At 36.2% G+C, this 16330-nt stretch overlaps 2 long non-coding RNA genes across 2 annotated transcripts; one reads left to right on the forward strand and one right to left on the reverse strand.

Moving 5' to 3' along the window:
- The first annotated feature begins 12768 nt into the window (after positions 1 to 12768).
- LOC141904737 (uncharacterized) lies at positions 12769 to 13799 on the forward strand. Its single transcript, XR_012619189.1, has 3 exons — positions 12769 to 13093; positions 13232 to 13323; positions 13609 to 13799. It is a non-coding gene; the product is annotated as an uncharacterized LOC141904737 (long non-coding RNA).
- Positions 13800 to 14182: 383 nt separating this feature from the next.
- LOC141904675 (uncharacterized) lies at positions 14183 to 15546 on the reverse strand. Its single transcript, XR_012619174.1, has 3 exons — positions 15514 to 15546; positions 14539 to 14599; positions 14183 to 14440 (listed from the first exon to the last, which is right to left on the reverse strand). It is a non-coding gene; the product is annotated as an uncharacterized LOC141904675 (long non-coding RNA).
- Positions 15547 to 16330: the final 784 nt, after the last annotated feature.

The following is a 16330-nucleotide window of genomic DNA, read 5'->3' on the forward strand; positions in this document are numbered from 1 at the left end:
TCGAAATCAGTTCAGTTTACCTTAACCTATCATTTCAGATCGAGTCCATCATCTTCAGGAGCATAAATAGCCAGAAAATTCTTAATCTTTCCACCTATCTATTTGAAATCAGTTCAGTACACCCTAACCCATCAATTAAGATAGAACTCATCATCTTTAGGACCCTATTTTGCAAGAAAAATCTGTATCTTTCAGTCCATCTACTCGAAATCAGTTCAGTCTACCTTAACCTATCATTTCAGATCGAGTCCATCATCTTCAGGAGCATAAATAGCCAGAAAATTCTTAATCTTTCCACCTATCTATTTGAAATCAGTTCAATACGCCTTAACACATCTTTTCAGATTGAATCCATCATCTTCAGAACCAAAAGCAGCCAGAAAATTCTGATTCTTTCAACCTATCTATTTGAAATCAGTTCAGTACACCCTAACCCATCAATTAAGATAGAATTCATCATCTTTAGGACCCTATTTTGCAAGAAAAATCTGTATCTTTCAGTCCATCTACTCGAAATCAGTTCAGTTTACCTTAACCTATCATTTCAGATCGAGTCCATCATCTTCAGGAGCATAAATAACCAGAAAATTCTTAATCTTTCCACCTATCTATTTGAAATCAGTTCAGTACACCCTAACCCATCAATTAAGATAGAACTCATCATCTTTAGGACCCTATTTTGCAAGAAAAATCTGTATCTTTCAGTCCATCTACTCGAAATCAGTTCAGTCTACCTTAACCTATCATTTCAGATCGAGTCCATCATCTTCAGGAGCATAAATAGCCAGAAAATTCTTAATCTTTCCACCTATCTATTTGAAATCAGTTCAATACGCCTTAACACATCTTTTCAGATTGAATCCATCATCTTCAGAACCAAAAGCAGCCAGAAAATTCTGATTCTTTCAACCTATCTATTTGAAATCAGTTCAGTACACCCTAACCCATCAATTAAGATAGAATTCATCATCTTTAGGACGCTATTTTGCAACAAAAATCTGTATCTTTCAGTCCATCTACTCGAAATCAGTTCAGTTTACCTTAACCTATCATTTCAGATCGAGTCCATCATCTTCAGGAGCATAAATAACCAGAAAATTCTTAATCTTTCCACCTATCTATTTGAAATCAGTTCAGTACACCCTAACCCATCAATTAAGATAGAACTCATCATCTTTAGGACCCTATTTTGCAAGAAAAATCTGTATCTTTCAGTCCATCTACTCGAAATCAGTTCAGTCTACCTTAACCTATCATTTCAGATCGAGTCAATCATCTTCAGGAGCATAAATAGCCAGAAAATTCTTAATCTATCGACCTATCTATTTGAAATCAGTTCAATACGCCTTAACACATCTTTTCAGATTGAATCCATTATCTTCAGAACCAAAAGCAGCCAGAAAATTCTGATTCTTTCAACCTATCTATTTGAAATCAGTTCAGTACACCCTAACCCATCAATTAAGATAGAATTTATCATCTTTAGGACCCTATTTTGCAAGAAAAATCTGTATCTTTCAGTCCATCTACTCGAAAACAGTTCAGTTTACCTTAACCTATCATTTCAGATCGAGTCCATCATCTTCAGGAGCATAAATAGCCAGAAAATTCTTAATCTTTCCACCTATCTATTTGAAATCAGTTCAATACGCCTTAGCCCATCTTTTCAGATTGAGTCCATCATCTTCAGAACCAAAGGCAGCCAGAAAATTCTTAATCTTTCCACCTATCTATTTGAAATCAGTTCTGTACACCCTAACCCATCAATTAAGATAGAATTCATCATCTTTAGGACCCTATTTTGCAACAAAAATCTGTATCTTTCAGTCCATCTACTCGAAATCAGTTCAGTTTACCTTAACCTATCATTTCAGATCGAGTCCATCATCTTCAGGAGCATAAATAACCAGAAAATTCTTAATCTTTCCACCTATCTATTTGAAATCAGTTCAGTACACCCTAACCCATCAATTAAGATAGAACTCATAATCTTTAGGACCCTATTTTGCAAGAAAAATCTGTATCTTTCAGTCCATCTACTCGAAATCAGTTCAGTCTACCTTAACCTATCATTTCAGATCGAGTCCATCATCTTCAGGAGCATAAATAGCCAGTAAATTCTTAATCTTTCCACCTATCCATTTGAAATTAGTTCAATACGCCTTAACCCATCTTTTCAGATTGAATCAATCAACTTCAGAAGTATAAGCAGTCAGAAATTTCTGAATCTTTCAACCAATCTATTGAAAATCAGTTCAGTACACCCTAACCCAACAATTAAGATAGAATTCATCATCTTTAGGACCCTATTTTGCAAGAAAAATCTGTATCTTTCAATCCATCTACTCGAAATCAGTTCAGTTTATCTTAACCTATCATTTCAGATCGAGTCCATCATCTTCAGGAGCATAAATAGCCAGAAAATTCTTAATCTTTTCACCTATCTATTTGAAATCAGTTCAATACGCCTTAACCCATCTTTTCAGATTGAATCCATCATCTTCAGAACCAAAAGCAGCCAGAAAATTCTGATTCTTTCAACCTATCTATTTGAAATCAGTTCAGTACACCCTAACCCATCAATTAAGATAGAATTCATCATCTTTAGGACCCTATTTTGCAAGAAAAATCTGTTTCTTTCAGTCCATCTACTCGAAATCAGTTAAGTTTACCTTAACCTATCATTTCAGATCGAGTCCATCATCTTCAGGAGCATAAATAGCCAGAAAATTCTTAATCTTTCCACCTATCTATTTGAAATCAGTTCAGTACACCCTAACCCAACAATTAAGATAGAACTCATCATCTTTAGGACCCTATTTTGCAAGAAAAATCTGTATCTTTCAGTCCATCTACTCGAAATCAGTTCAGTCTACCTTAACCTATCATTTCAGATCGAGTCCATCATCTTCAGGAGCATAAATAGCCAGAAAATTCTGAATCTTTCCACCTATCTATTTGAAATCAGTTCAATACGCCTTAACACATCTTTTCAGATTGAATCCATCATCTTCAGAACCAAAAGCAGCCAGAAAATTCTGATTCTTTCAACCTATCTATTTGAAATCAGTTCAGTACACCCTAACCCATCAATTAAGATAGAACTCATCATCTTTAGGACCCTATTTTGCAAGAAAAATCTGTATCTTTCAGTCCATCTACTCGAAATCAGTTCAGTCTACCTTAACCTATCATTTCGGATTGAGTCCATCATCTTCAGAACCAAAAGCAGCCAGAAAATTCTGATTCTTTCAACCTATCTATTTGAAATCAGTTCAGTATACCCTAACCCATCAATTAAGATAGAATTCATCATCTTTAGGACCCTATTTTGCAAGAAAAATCTGTATCTTTCAGTCCATCTACTCGAAATCAGTTCAGTCTACCTTAACCTATCATTTCAGATCGAGTCCATCATCCTCAGGAGCATAAATAGCCAGAAAATTCTTAATCTTTCCACCTATCTATTCGAAATCAGTTCAATACGCCTTAACACATCTTTTCAGATTGAATCCATCATCTTCAGAACCAAAGGCAGCCAGAAAATTCTGATTCTTTCGACCTATCTATTTGAAATCAGTTCAGTACACCCTAACCCATCAATTAAGATAGAACTCATCATCTTTAGGACCCTATTTTGAAAGAAAAATCTGTATCTTTCAGTCCATCTACTCGAAATCAGTTCAGTCTACCTTAACCTATCATTTCAGATCGAGTCCATCATCTTCAGGAGCATAAATAGCCAGAAAATTCTTAATCTTTCCACCTATATATTTGAAATCAGTTCAATACGCCTTAACCCATCTTTTCAGATTGAATCAATCAACTTCAGAAGTATAAGTAGTCAGAAAATTCTGAATCTTTCCACCTATCTATTTGAAATCAGTTCAGTACACCCTAACCCATCAATTAAGATAGAATTCATCATCTTTAGGACCCTATTTTGCAAGAAAAATCTGTATCTTTCAGTCCATCTACTCGAAATCAGTTCAGTCTACCTTAACCTATCATTTCAGATCGAGTCCATCATCTTCAGGAGCATAAATAGCCAGAAAATTCTTAATCTTTCCACCTATCTATTTGAAATCAGTTCCATAGCCTTAGCCCATCTTTTCAGATTGAGTCCATCATCTTCAGAACCAAAGGCAGCCAGAAAATTCTGATTCTTTCCATCTATTTGAAATCAGTTCAGTACATCCTATCCCATTAATTAAGATAGAATTCATCATCTTTAGGACCCTATTTTGCAACAAAAATCTGTATCTTTCATCCCATCTACTCGAAATCAGTTCAGTTTACCTTAACCTATCATTTCAGATCGAGTCCATCATCTTCAGGAGCATAAATAGCCAGAAAATTCTGAATCTTTCCACCTATCTATTTGAAATCAGTTCAATACGCCTTAACCTATCATTTCAGATCGAATCCATCATCTTCAGGAGCATAAATAGCCAGAAAATTCTTAATCTTTCCACCTATCTATTTGAAATCAGTTCAGTACACCCTAACCCATCAATTAAGATAGAATTCATCATCTTTAGGACCCTATTTTGCATGAAAAATCTGTATCTTTCAGTCCATCTACTCGAAATCAGTTCAGTTTACCTTAACCTATCGTTTTAGATCGAGTCCATCATCTTCAGGAGCATAAATAGCCAGAAAATTCTTAATCTTTCCACCTATCTATTTGAAATCAGTTCAGTACACCCTAACCCATCAATTAAGATAGAACTCATCATCTTTAGGACCCTATTTTGCAACAAAAATCTGTATCTTTCAGTCCATCTACTCGAAATCAGTTCAGTCTACCTTAACCTATCATTTCAGATCGAGTCCATCATCTTCAGGAGCATAAGTACCCAGAAAATTCTGAATCTTTCCACCTATCTATTTGAAATCAGTTCAATACGCCTTAACACATCTTTTCAGATTGAATCCATCATCTTCAGAACCAAAAGCAGCCAGAAAATTCTGATTCTTTCAACCTATCTATTTGAAATCAGTTCAGTACACCCTAACCCATCAATTAAGATAGAATTCATCATCTTTAGGACCCTATTTTGCAAGAAAAATCTGTATCTTTCAGTCCATCTACTCAAAATCAGTTCAGTTTACCTTAACCTATCATTTCAGATCGAGTCTATCATCTTCAGGAGCATAAATAGCCAGAAAATTCTGAATCTTTCCACCTATCTATTTGAAATCAGTTCCATACGCCTTAGCCCATCTTTTCAGATTGAGTCCATCATCTTCAGAACCAAAGGCAGCCAGAAAATTCTGATTCTTTCCACCTATCTATTTGAAATCAGTTCAGTTCACCCTAACCCATCAATTAAGATAGAATTCATCATCTTTAGGACCCTATTTTGCAAGAAAAATCTGTATCTTTCAGTCCATCTACTCGAAATCAGTTCAGTTTACCTTAACCTATCATTTCAGATCGAGTCCATCATCTTCAGGAGCATAAATAGCCAGAAAATTCTTAATCTTTCCACCTATCTATTTGAAATCAGTTCAATACGCCTTAGCCCATCTTTTCAGATTGAGTCCATCATCTTCAGAACCAAAAGCAACCAGAAAATTCTGATTCTTTCAACCTATCTATTTGAAATCAGTTCAGTACACCCTAACCCATCAATTAAGATAGAATTCATCATCTTTAGGACCCTATTTTGCAAGAAAAATCTGTATCTTTCAGTCCATCTACTCGAAATCAGTTCAGTCTACCTTACCCTATCATTTCAGATCGAGTCCATCATCTTCAGGAGCATAAATAGCCAGAAAATTCTTAATCTTTCCACCTATCTATTTGAAATCAGTTCAATACGCCTTAACACATCTTTTCAGATTGAATCCATCATCTTCAGAACCAAAGGCAGCCAGAAAATTCTGATTCTTTCCACCTATCTATTTGAAATCAGTTCAGTACACCCTAACCCATCAATTAAGATAGAACTCATCATCTTTAGGACCCTATTTTTAAAGAAAAATCTGTATCTTTCAGTCCATCTACTCGAAATCAGTTCAGTCTACCTTAACCTATCATATCAGATCGAGTCCATCATCTTCAGGAGCATAAGTACCCAGAAAATTCTGAATCTTTCCACCTATCTATTTGAAATCATTTCAATACGGCTTAACACATCTTTTCAGATTGAATCCATCATCTTCAGAACCAAAAGCAACCAGATATTCTGATTCTTTCAACCTATCTATTTGAAATCAGTTCAGTACACCCTAACCCATCAATTAAGATAGAATTCATCATCTTTAGGACCCTATTTAGCAAGAAAAATCTGTATCTTTCAGTCCATCTACTTGAAATCAGTTCAGTCTACCTTAACCTATCATTTCAGATCGAGTCCATCATCTTCAGGAGCATAAATAGCCAGAAAATTCTGAATCTTTCCACCTATCTATTTGAAATCAGTTCAATTCGCCTAAACCCATCATTCCAGATTGAATCCATCATCTTCAGAACCAAAAGCAGCCAGAAATTTCTGATTCTTTCAACCTTTCTATTTGAGATCAGTTCAGTACACCCTATCCCATTAATTAAGATAGAATTCATCATCTTTAGGACCCTATTTTGCAACAAAAATCTGTATCTTTCATCCCATCTACTCGGAATCAGTTCAGTTTACCTAAACCTATCATTTCAGATCGAGTCCATCATCTTCAGGAGCATAAATAGCCAGAAAATTCTTAATCTTTCCACCTATCTATTTGAAATCAGTTCCATACGCCTTAGCCCATCTTTTCAGATTGAGTCCATCATCTTCAGAACCAAAGGCAGCCAGAAAATTCTGATTCTTTCCACCTATCTATTTGAAATCAGTTCAGTTCACCCTAACCCATCAATTAAGATAGAATTCATCATCTTTAGGACCCTATTTAGCAAGAAAAATCTGTATCTTTCAGTCCATCTACTCGAAATCAGTTCAGTCTACCTTAACCTATCATTTCAGATCGAGTCCATCATCTTCAGGAGCATAAATAGCCAGAAAATTCTGAATCTTTCCACCTATCTATTTGAAATCAGTTCAATTCGCCTAAACCCATCATTTCAGATTGAATCCATCATCTTCAGAACCAAAAGCAGCCAGAAAATTCTGATTCTTTCAACCTATCTATTTGAAATCAGTTCAGTACACCCTATCTCATTAATTAAGATAGAATTCATCATCTTTAGGACCCTATTTTGCAACAAAAATCTGTATCTTTCATCCCATCTACTCGGAATCAGTTCAGTTTACCTTAACCTATCATTTCAGATCCAGTCCATCATCTTCAGGAGCATAAATAGCCAGAAAATTCTTAATCTTTCCACCTATCTATTTGAAATCAGTTCAATACGCCTTAACCCATCTTTTCAGATTGAATCAATCAACTTCAGAAGTATAAGTAGTCAGAATATTCTGAATCTTTCAACCAATCTATTGAACATCAGTTCAGTACACCCTAACCCAACAATTAAGATAGAATTCATCATCTTTAGGAGCCTATTTTGCAAGAAAAATCTGTATCTTTCAGTCCATCTACTCGAAATCAGTTCAGTTTACCTTAACCTATCATTTCAGATCGAGTCCATCATCTTCAGGAGCATAAATAGCCAGAAAATTCTTAATCTTTCCACCTATCTATTTGAAATCAGTTCAATACGTTTTAGCCCATCTTTTCAGATTGAGTCCATCATCTTCAGAACCAAAGGCAGCCAGAAAATTCTGATTCTTTCCACCTATCTATTTGAAATCAGTTCAGTTCACCCTAACCCATCAATTAAGATAGAATTCATCATCTTTAGGACCCTATTTTGCAAGAAAAATCTGTATCTTTCAGTCCATCTACTCGAAATCAGTTCAGTTTACCTTAGCCTATCATTTCAGATCGAGTCCATCATCTTCAGGAGCATAAATAGCCAGAAAATTCTTAATCTTTCCACCTATCTATTTGAAATCAGTTCAGTACACCCTAACCCATCAATTAAGATAGAATTCATCATCTTTAGGACCCTATTTTGCAACAAAAATCTGTATCTTTCATCCCATCTACTCGGAATCAGTTCAGTTTACCTTAACCTATCATTTCAGATCGAGTCCATCATCTTCAGGAGCATAAATAGCCAGAAAATTCTTAATCTTTCCACCTATCTATTTGAAATCAGTTCAATACGCCTTAACCCATCTTTTCAGATTGAGTCCATCATCTTCAGAACCAAAGGCAGCCAGAAAATTCTGATTCTTTCCACCTATCTATTTGAAATCAGTTCAGTTCACCCTAACCCATCAATTAAGATAGAATTCATCATCTTTAGGACCCTATTTTGCAAGAAAAATCTGTATCTTTCAGTCCATCTACTCGAAATCAGTTCAGTTTACCTTAACCTATCATTTCAGATCGAGTCCATCATCTTCAGGAGGATAAGTACCCAGAAAATTCTGAATCTTTCCACCTATCTATTTGAAATCAGTTCAATACGCCTTAACACATCTTTTCAGATTGAATCCATCATCTTCAGAACCAAAAGCAGCCAGAAAATTCTGATTCTTTCAACCTATCTATTTGAAATCAGTTCAGTACACCCTAACCCATCAATTAAGATAGAATTCATCATCTTTAGGACCCTATTTTGCAAGAAAAATCTGTATCTTTCAGTCCATCTACTCGAAATCAGTTCAGTTTACCTTAACCTATCGTTTCAGATCGAGTCCATCATCTTCAGGAGCATAAATAGCCAGAAAATTCTTAATCTTTCCACCTATCTATTTGAAATCAGTTCAGTACACCCTAACCCATCAATTAAGATAGAACTCATCATCTTTAAGACCCTATTTTGCAAGAAAAATCTGTATCTTTCAGTCCATCTACTCGAAATCAGTTCAGTTTACCTTAACCTATCATTTCACATCGAGTCCATCATCTTCAGGAGCATAAATAGCCAGAAAATTCTTAATCTTTCCACCTATCTATTTGAAATCAGTTCAGTACACCCTAACCCATCAATTAAGATAGAATTTATCATCTTCAGAACCAAAAGCAGCCAGAAAATTCTGATTCTGAGAATCTATTGTTTGTCGTGAATTTTGAAACTTCTTTAATTTAATCTTATTGACAATGAGAGGGTCGTGAAATTGGAGTAACTGACCCCGTAAAATTACAATTGGCAGAGACCTACCTATTTAGACTTGCCGTGAGAAAAATCAAACAGCACGAAATGACTTTGAAATGATGACTTAAAGGTCGAGCCACATCCAACATTTATAATCTATAGAATAATAGTAATAAATTGTTGACTCTAATTCTGTTTCATGTAATGAATTTCTATGTTTGCAATAAAACACTGATGTTCAATGGTACGAAAACAACCGCCGCTATTACGAGATTAATTTGAGAGGAGACCTCAAAATAACAAGGTGTGGATTATTTAAATATATAATTATTCAATGATTTGAATCATCAATTAAACTAAACTTCAACATTACAAACTGCGTCTTCTAAAAATATACGCGAGAAATATCTACATCAAAAACAGCGCGACCAAAATCAGTAAATTAATTCAACCAAATAAACCAGAAACCTAGGTACCACAGGAATATGACCCGACCGGGTGGGGTGGGTGCTGTCTGAACCTGAAACCAGTTGTACGTAAGTAAATGTCATTTGTATTTTATAAGAAGTAGAGTTCAACAGTTCAACTCTTCATCTTAATCAAATCACACTTAACTCACAAACTGTCAAACATTTTCAATCCAGTTCATTGTAAATAAATGCAACTTTTTATTGTTAAAAGGTTCCACTTGAAATTACAACTGCATTTTATATCAACAGCTGAAATTATGTTTCAATTCACAGATTTATCAACTAACTATTCTAACCTAACCTATATATATTCGGCCTACCTATTCGGGCTCGGGTTTAGGGGTTAGGGGGGGGGATACTGAAATAGAGACATGTTATACAGGTCGCACCGGAGTTCTTCGGTCACTCTGTCATCATCATTCAACTTCAGGTTCAATCTTCTGTGACTAGGGGGGTCTTGGTCTTTTCACTGAAATAGAATATACAGGCCGCACCTGAATCGGACCACTCTTTTGTGTGCTGGGGGTGAAGACACGTACTCTGTGGCCTAGTCCTCTGGGGTCTTGTCTCAGCGATGACCCTGAAATTGTCATGTTTATTTCAAATAATTTATTTACATAATAGGCGTTGTCTAGTAAAGCAATAGATTTAAAAAACCGAAATTCTGAAAAAAAGAAAAACACCTGGAAATAGAATAGAGAGAAACCCTGGAAAAAAAGAAGCATGAAATACAGGATCCTGAAATTAAGATATTAAGCATCAAAATAAACAAACTGCTTCCTCCAACTGAGAACTCCCAGGACACCACGCATAGCACCCTAATTTCATCACTTAAATTAACCCATTATATTTCCATGTAATACTATAACTTACTAACTCACCGAGTAAGTTCCTAATAACTAACTAAACCTATAAAACATAATTTCAGCTGTTAATTTTTTTCTAACTTACAGTTTATCCAATCCTGTGTGTGTTGAATCCAATGATAATCTTTGAGTCAATTTGAATCCTTGTGTTTTCAATAACGTGCCGGAATCCTGAATAAGAAATTTAGTTTCCAGTAACAGTTCACAGTTTTTGAGAACAGGTCATATTAATCGATTCCATTCAGAATAAATTCGTATATATGTTCACAAGAGGTAGGTATGTTAAAATGTCTGATTTTTACTGTAGTCATGACGTGCGAGCACCTCTAAGTCCGACAGTCATACGAATAATGTACACTTGACACCCAGATGTAATAATCTGTGCTGGACACAACGAACGACAAGAATGGTCGAACACAATGAAGCTTCATATTTCATATTATCTAACTATTGGGTCACTGGTCATAATCCATCTTCGCTCTATAAACTGCGCGGCTCTGCTGAAATCAATCCATTCCGAACTGCATGAAGTATAAATCAGTATAAATCAGATACTATAGAAATATCTTATAGCAATTGATTTAACTTGAAATTTGAATTTTAATGATTAATTTATATTTTCATGAGGCGTCGGCGCCGCCAACACCGGGTCCAGCTTCCAAAACATCCTCATCAATGATTCGACGCATAATTAGTCATACTCGTCAGTGATTGGATACAAAGTTAGTCATACTCGTCGGTGTTTGGCTAACTGATACAAAATATGAATATCTAAACTGGATGAAACCGTTTGAACGCGCATCACGTAGGCATTTGTATCGTATTGTCCGAGAACAATAAACAATGACATTTGACACATTTCACGAGACTATAAATCATCTTCTTTACATCGTTAACTCAATGCAGGTCACTATACGTTAATCATTAACAATACAATATCAATATCATCTCAAACTGGACCGTTTTAATACTGAATGTATCTGTGTATGATTTTGTGACAGGTTCCTACGTGATGAACTAATGCAACACCGCTATCGTTTTATTAGTTGAAAATCATTTAACTTGAATTTATTTCGAATGTCCCATTTAACCAATGTATAAACTTTAGATCAGTACATTAATATGTGTAACCAATTTGTCGATCATACAACTTTAAGCTAATCAAACCCTGGAAAACATAACGCAGTCTACAAATTGTCTCATTTAGTCATAACTGATTCATACTGAAACGAGTGAAACTAGTTCTGCAGTCTGCTATCTACCCCTGATACCAGTACAAATCCCTACTGCCCTCGACTTTTCTTTATATCAAGAATCAAACTAGTATAATGAGTTACTGTAAGAGCTGATCAGTGATTATCAGCAAAATGAGATGTAGTTGATAATAGAGCGCGACCTAAAACACAGCTTACCCCGCCCTGTGTCTCTAATGCGGCACCGCTCTCTTACCCCACCCTGTGTCTCTAATGCGGCACCGCTCTCTTACTGAGTCTCTCTCAAAATATTCCTGAGTTTAATTTCTAATAATCTATTTATGTAAATTCAACTCGTATAAACTATCAAACCGACATAAAAACACAGTTCATCATCGTAACGCAGTTTGTTGTTTTACTGTTACGTAATTTGTATCAACTAGACACCCAGATAAATGAGGATGTCTGAGGTTTTTTTTAAGAGAAATATCGCGCAGAATCTATGCATAAAGCACTATATTGATTGTTGGGTCAAATTAGTCCAGTCGTTAGTAAATTTAAGTTGCATTTTGTAACGAACAAATTTCAAACTTTACCTTACTTTCTAAATATTGTTCAAGAAAAACATATCCCTAAAGTATAGAATAATAAATCCATCGTTGATACAAAAAAAACTTACTTACACAACTGCAACTTTTTCTCAGATTCCGACGTGGATCCAGTGATTATTTAAGTTCATCCAATCCCACGTTTTGAAGTAAATTTAATTCCGTGTCCAGTCTAAGAATTTTCATGAAATCCATTCGCAAAATAGCAATATTTTTATCACATTTCGATTGAAAATATTCCATTTATTCACTAAAAACCTCCCATAAAACATTTTCTCCGTATTGTATTCCTTTGCGAGTGAAATCCAATCAGAATAGCGAAAGATGGCGCACGATTCGACTGATATTTCGATTTATTGCTGAAATCGAATTTCCCGGCGCCTGCGACAAGTCCAGACACGCTTTAGTACGCGGCCGCTGATTGGCTAATCGATCTCAATTGGGGGATATCGTCTATTGCTAGTGCGAGGGATATTTCAATTGTGGCGTGTTCTATTGTGTTGCAACAATAGGGGGATGAGCTATTGCGACAGCGGGATGGGCTGGGCGTATTTGATACGTTTTCTCTTGAAATATCGAGTCGTAGGTTGTTTCAGCCTTGATACTTAACTGATTGAGGTTTTAGGGGTGTTTATACTGGTTAATGGTAGTTTTTTTAATGATATTCTGGAAGTCGGGACTTGAAGACGCCGACTACCCTCTCACTGGGCGAGTCTATGTTTGTGATCTCATTATAGAGACGGCGTCGTACACGAGACGATGTGACATAAAAACTGACTGAAGAAATCATATGGAGGGCATATAATTGTCTCGATAAACTATCGGGCGACGAACGTCCAGCGAACAGGTTCGTAGAGACTCCTTCGATACGATTAGGCGATTGATACTGGTCTCATGAGATACTGTTTACAGATTTGACCCCGCGGTGGATACCCTGGATTTTAGAGTGCTTTCTCTGACAGACAGGTTTCTGTGTTTATTTCAGGGTGATGCTCTACTAAATAACTGCAGTCATCAGGGAGTTCCAGCCCGAATAACTGTTTGGCAATGAGGTGAACAAGTGATCCCTCAATTCAGGTACTGGTAGATATATTGTTTGGTACTGTTTACTATGTCACTTTGATAAATCTGGATTTGGTGTGGGGCACAAAGTTACTGGTCAAATAACATGTAGTCAAAACACGTCAACTTGAACCAGGTAGCAACAGGATTTTAGGAGGTTTTAGTAATATATGTAGTAATATTTGAGATGTGGGACCATTCATGGTTGTCCGTCTCAAACCTCTCACCCTACCCCTCGGTGTGGCCTGATAATGACTCTTAAAATAAAAATACAGATATCTTTTCTTGATCTATTTATAGTCTGATTCTGAAGAAGAGGAGAACACAAATAACAGTTTTCATCATCATCATCATCATCATCTGTGCGATCTGAAGTATCTACAGGTCACCCAGACTCAACACCCTTTCATATCATTCGAGGTCAAGTTCTATATTTTTGTGACAAATTTCTATGAAATATTTTGCTCAAATAAATTCATTTTGTTATCATATCGATGAAAAATAAAATAAGTGTAGTTATTCATTTCAGTATGAAATTTGGCTCTGTTTTGAGGAATTACTATTTTCCCCGAACTCAGATCCAGAATTTCACCTTGCTATCACCATGACAACGCATATAGATTCTAAAATTTGGTTTCAAGTTTCTTTAATTTGGTTGAGTAGATTCTGAATGATGCAAAGTTTACCAGAGACACTGGTTTTATCAAAATCATCTCTGTACTCATAGGATAGTTAAGTGCCAATCCTGAAAGGGTTTTGACAGTCACCCAGATATTGTGATCGACTACATTCAGATCAAAACAAACAGTTCAGACTCAACTTGGGAAAGATTTTAAGTGTTTATCTAAAATAAATTTTACGTTTATTTTGACACTCAAGACATAAATTTCTAAATTTCCAATAGATGGCGTCTGTGATATACTGTTCAATCCAATAATTTGGTAGTTCAGCAAAATTCCAATAGGTGGCGATCATGTAGTAACTATTCATCAGTATATATCAGACACCCTGGTCCAAATCCTCTAATCAACATTAAACATCACAGTCATTTACATTCAATAATTCATTCATTTGACGCGCAGTCAATTTCAGGTGTAGACGTGTCGCAGGTTTCAGTTATTGAGATCCTCGACTGAAAATAAATCAAACAACATTCATTATAACATCATTAGAGCAATTTCACAAAAATCATATGAATTATTCGATACAAATAAGAGTAACTAAACGAACCTGATCTAAATATCATCTTCTTTTGAATAGAATAAATAAAACTCTAGCGTTACGCCTACGTCTGAAATAATACAAAACACTGAAAATCATTATTTCTTCATCAGATAAAAAATGAAAACAGATTCAACAAGATTCAAAATGCTTTTAGTGCCAAGAATTTTCAGTGTTACAATCTTTTTTCATACAAGACTTAACGGTTAATTGGTTCAGACTTAGAGCAGGGAACACTATATGAATTTATTCCCACACCGTCAGAAATTACAGATTTCACAATGAAATTTGCAGCGTGTTCGTTGCTCAGCAGCAGGTGAATCGTACCATTCAAACATGTTTGATATTTCCACAGTTAATTTCATCGCAGCGAAATTTTGCAAAGTCCCAAACACAGTAAATTGAGCCGCAATCTTTGACAAGCTTTCAAATCATGATGGCATCAATGATTTGAGAACTGCGCTGAAAACCTGCTTGGATTTTGGTTAACTCGGTTTTAAAAGACCACTGAAACTGGTTTCTAGAGGTCTGTGACAAGGGCCTAAAGCTAGGGACACACGAGCGTATTTTTTCTCCCGATCGCGACGATTAAATTCACCGACGAAATTATACGCCCGATACGAGCGGGCACACAAAGCGATCAAACCAAAATTCGGTCAGCGACTGGCACTAAGAGGGAGAGAGTTAACGAATCACATGATATCAACAATGCATCCTATTGGTTGATAAAAATGGATTGATCGGTGAAATTCGCTGAGTGCGGGCAGACGAGCGAATTTGCGAGCGATCTGATCGCCGGCGTAAATAATCGGCCGAAAATATCAAACATGTTTGATACAGGCGATTCACCGGGCGATCGAGTCGGCCGACGAAATCGTCGTCGCCATGAGTGGCCACACTAGCGAATTTTTCGGGCGATTAATAAATTCGCCGCGATCGGGCGAAAAAATATGCTCGTGTGCCCCTACCTTAAGATATATCTACCTGAATTGAGGGATCACTTGTTCACTTCATCGCCAAACAGTTATTCCGGCTTGAACTTCCTGCATGACTGCAGTTATTTAGTTGAGCATCACCCTGAAATAAACATAGAAACCTGTCAGAGAAATCACTCTAAAATCCAGGGTATCTACGGGGTCAAATGCTACATCTGTATTGATAGTAATCACAGGGACTTGACACAAAACGATTTCAACCCCAGTCCCCAGTATCCTAGGTACTATGTATAAAAAGACTGAGGATACTGGGGTCAAAATGCTTTTGTGTCAAGTCCCTGCTCAAATGCTCCATCTGCATTGATAATAATAGTTTATATTAGGCCTCGATCCACACTTGATATTAATCATACATTTTACTAATTGTATCTTGAATGTCGGCCGACAGTTTTACACGCATCAGCTCGACATGGTGGTTAAACCCGAGTGTTTTATGTCCAACACACAGGAGCTTATCACAATTTGATTGAGGATGGACCACACCAGTATCCTTATAGGGGCTAACTGCAGTTTGGGTCACCTATCCACTGGGTGGCGCTAGTGTTATTAAAGAATAGTGTTATGGTAAGGTTAGGTACATACCATTAGGGACACCTAAACTGCAGTCATACCTAGATAGGGATACTGGCAACTGGTGTCATCCATCCGTCCATCAAATTGTGACGGAATTCATTGTGACAAGCCCCTGTGTTCCGACACCTTCCATCTCGAATCACCTTCAACCGTACAAAAAAGTATTCGATTCATAAGTAAATTTACTTACTGTATCTCAATGTTGAAATGGTTTGAAGACATTCTGTCGCTTC

Source organism: Tubulanus polymorphus, chromosome 4 (assembly GCF_964204645.1).
Source record: "Tubulanus polymorphus chromosome 4, tnTubPoly1.2, whole genome shotgun sequence".
In the NCBI taxonomy this organism is placed as follows: Eukaryota; Metazoa; Nemertea; class Palaeonemertea; order Tubulaniformes; family Tubulanidae; genus Tubulanus; species Tubulanus polymorphus.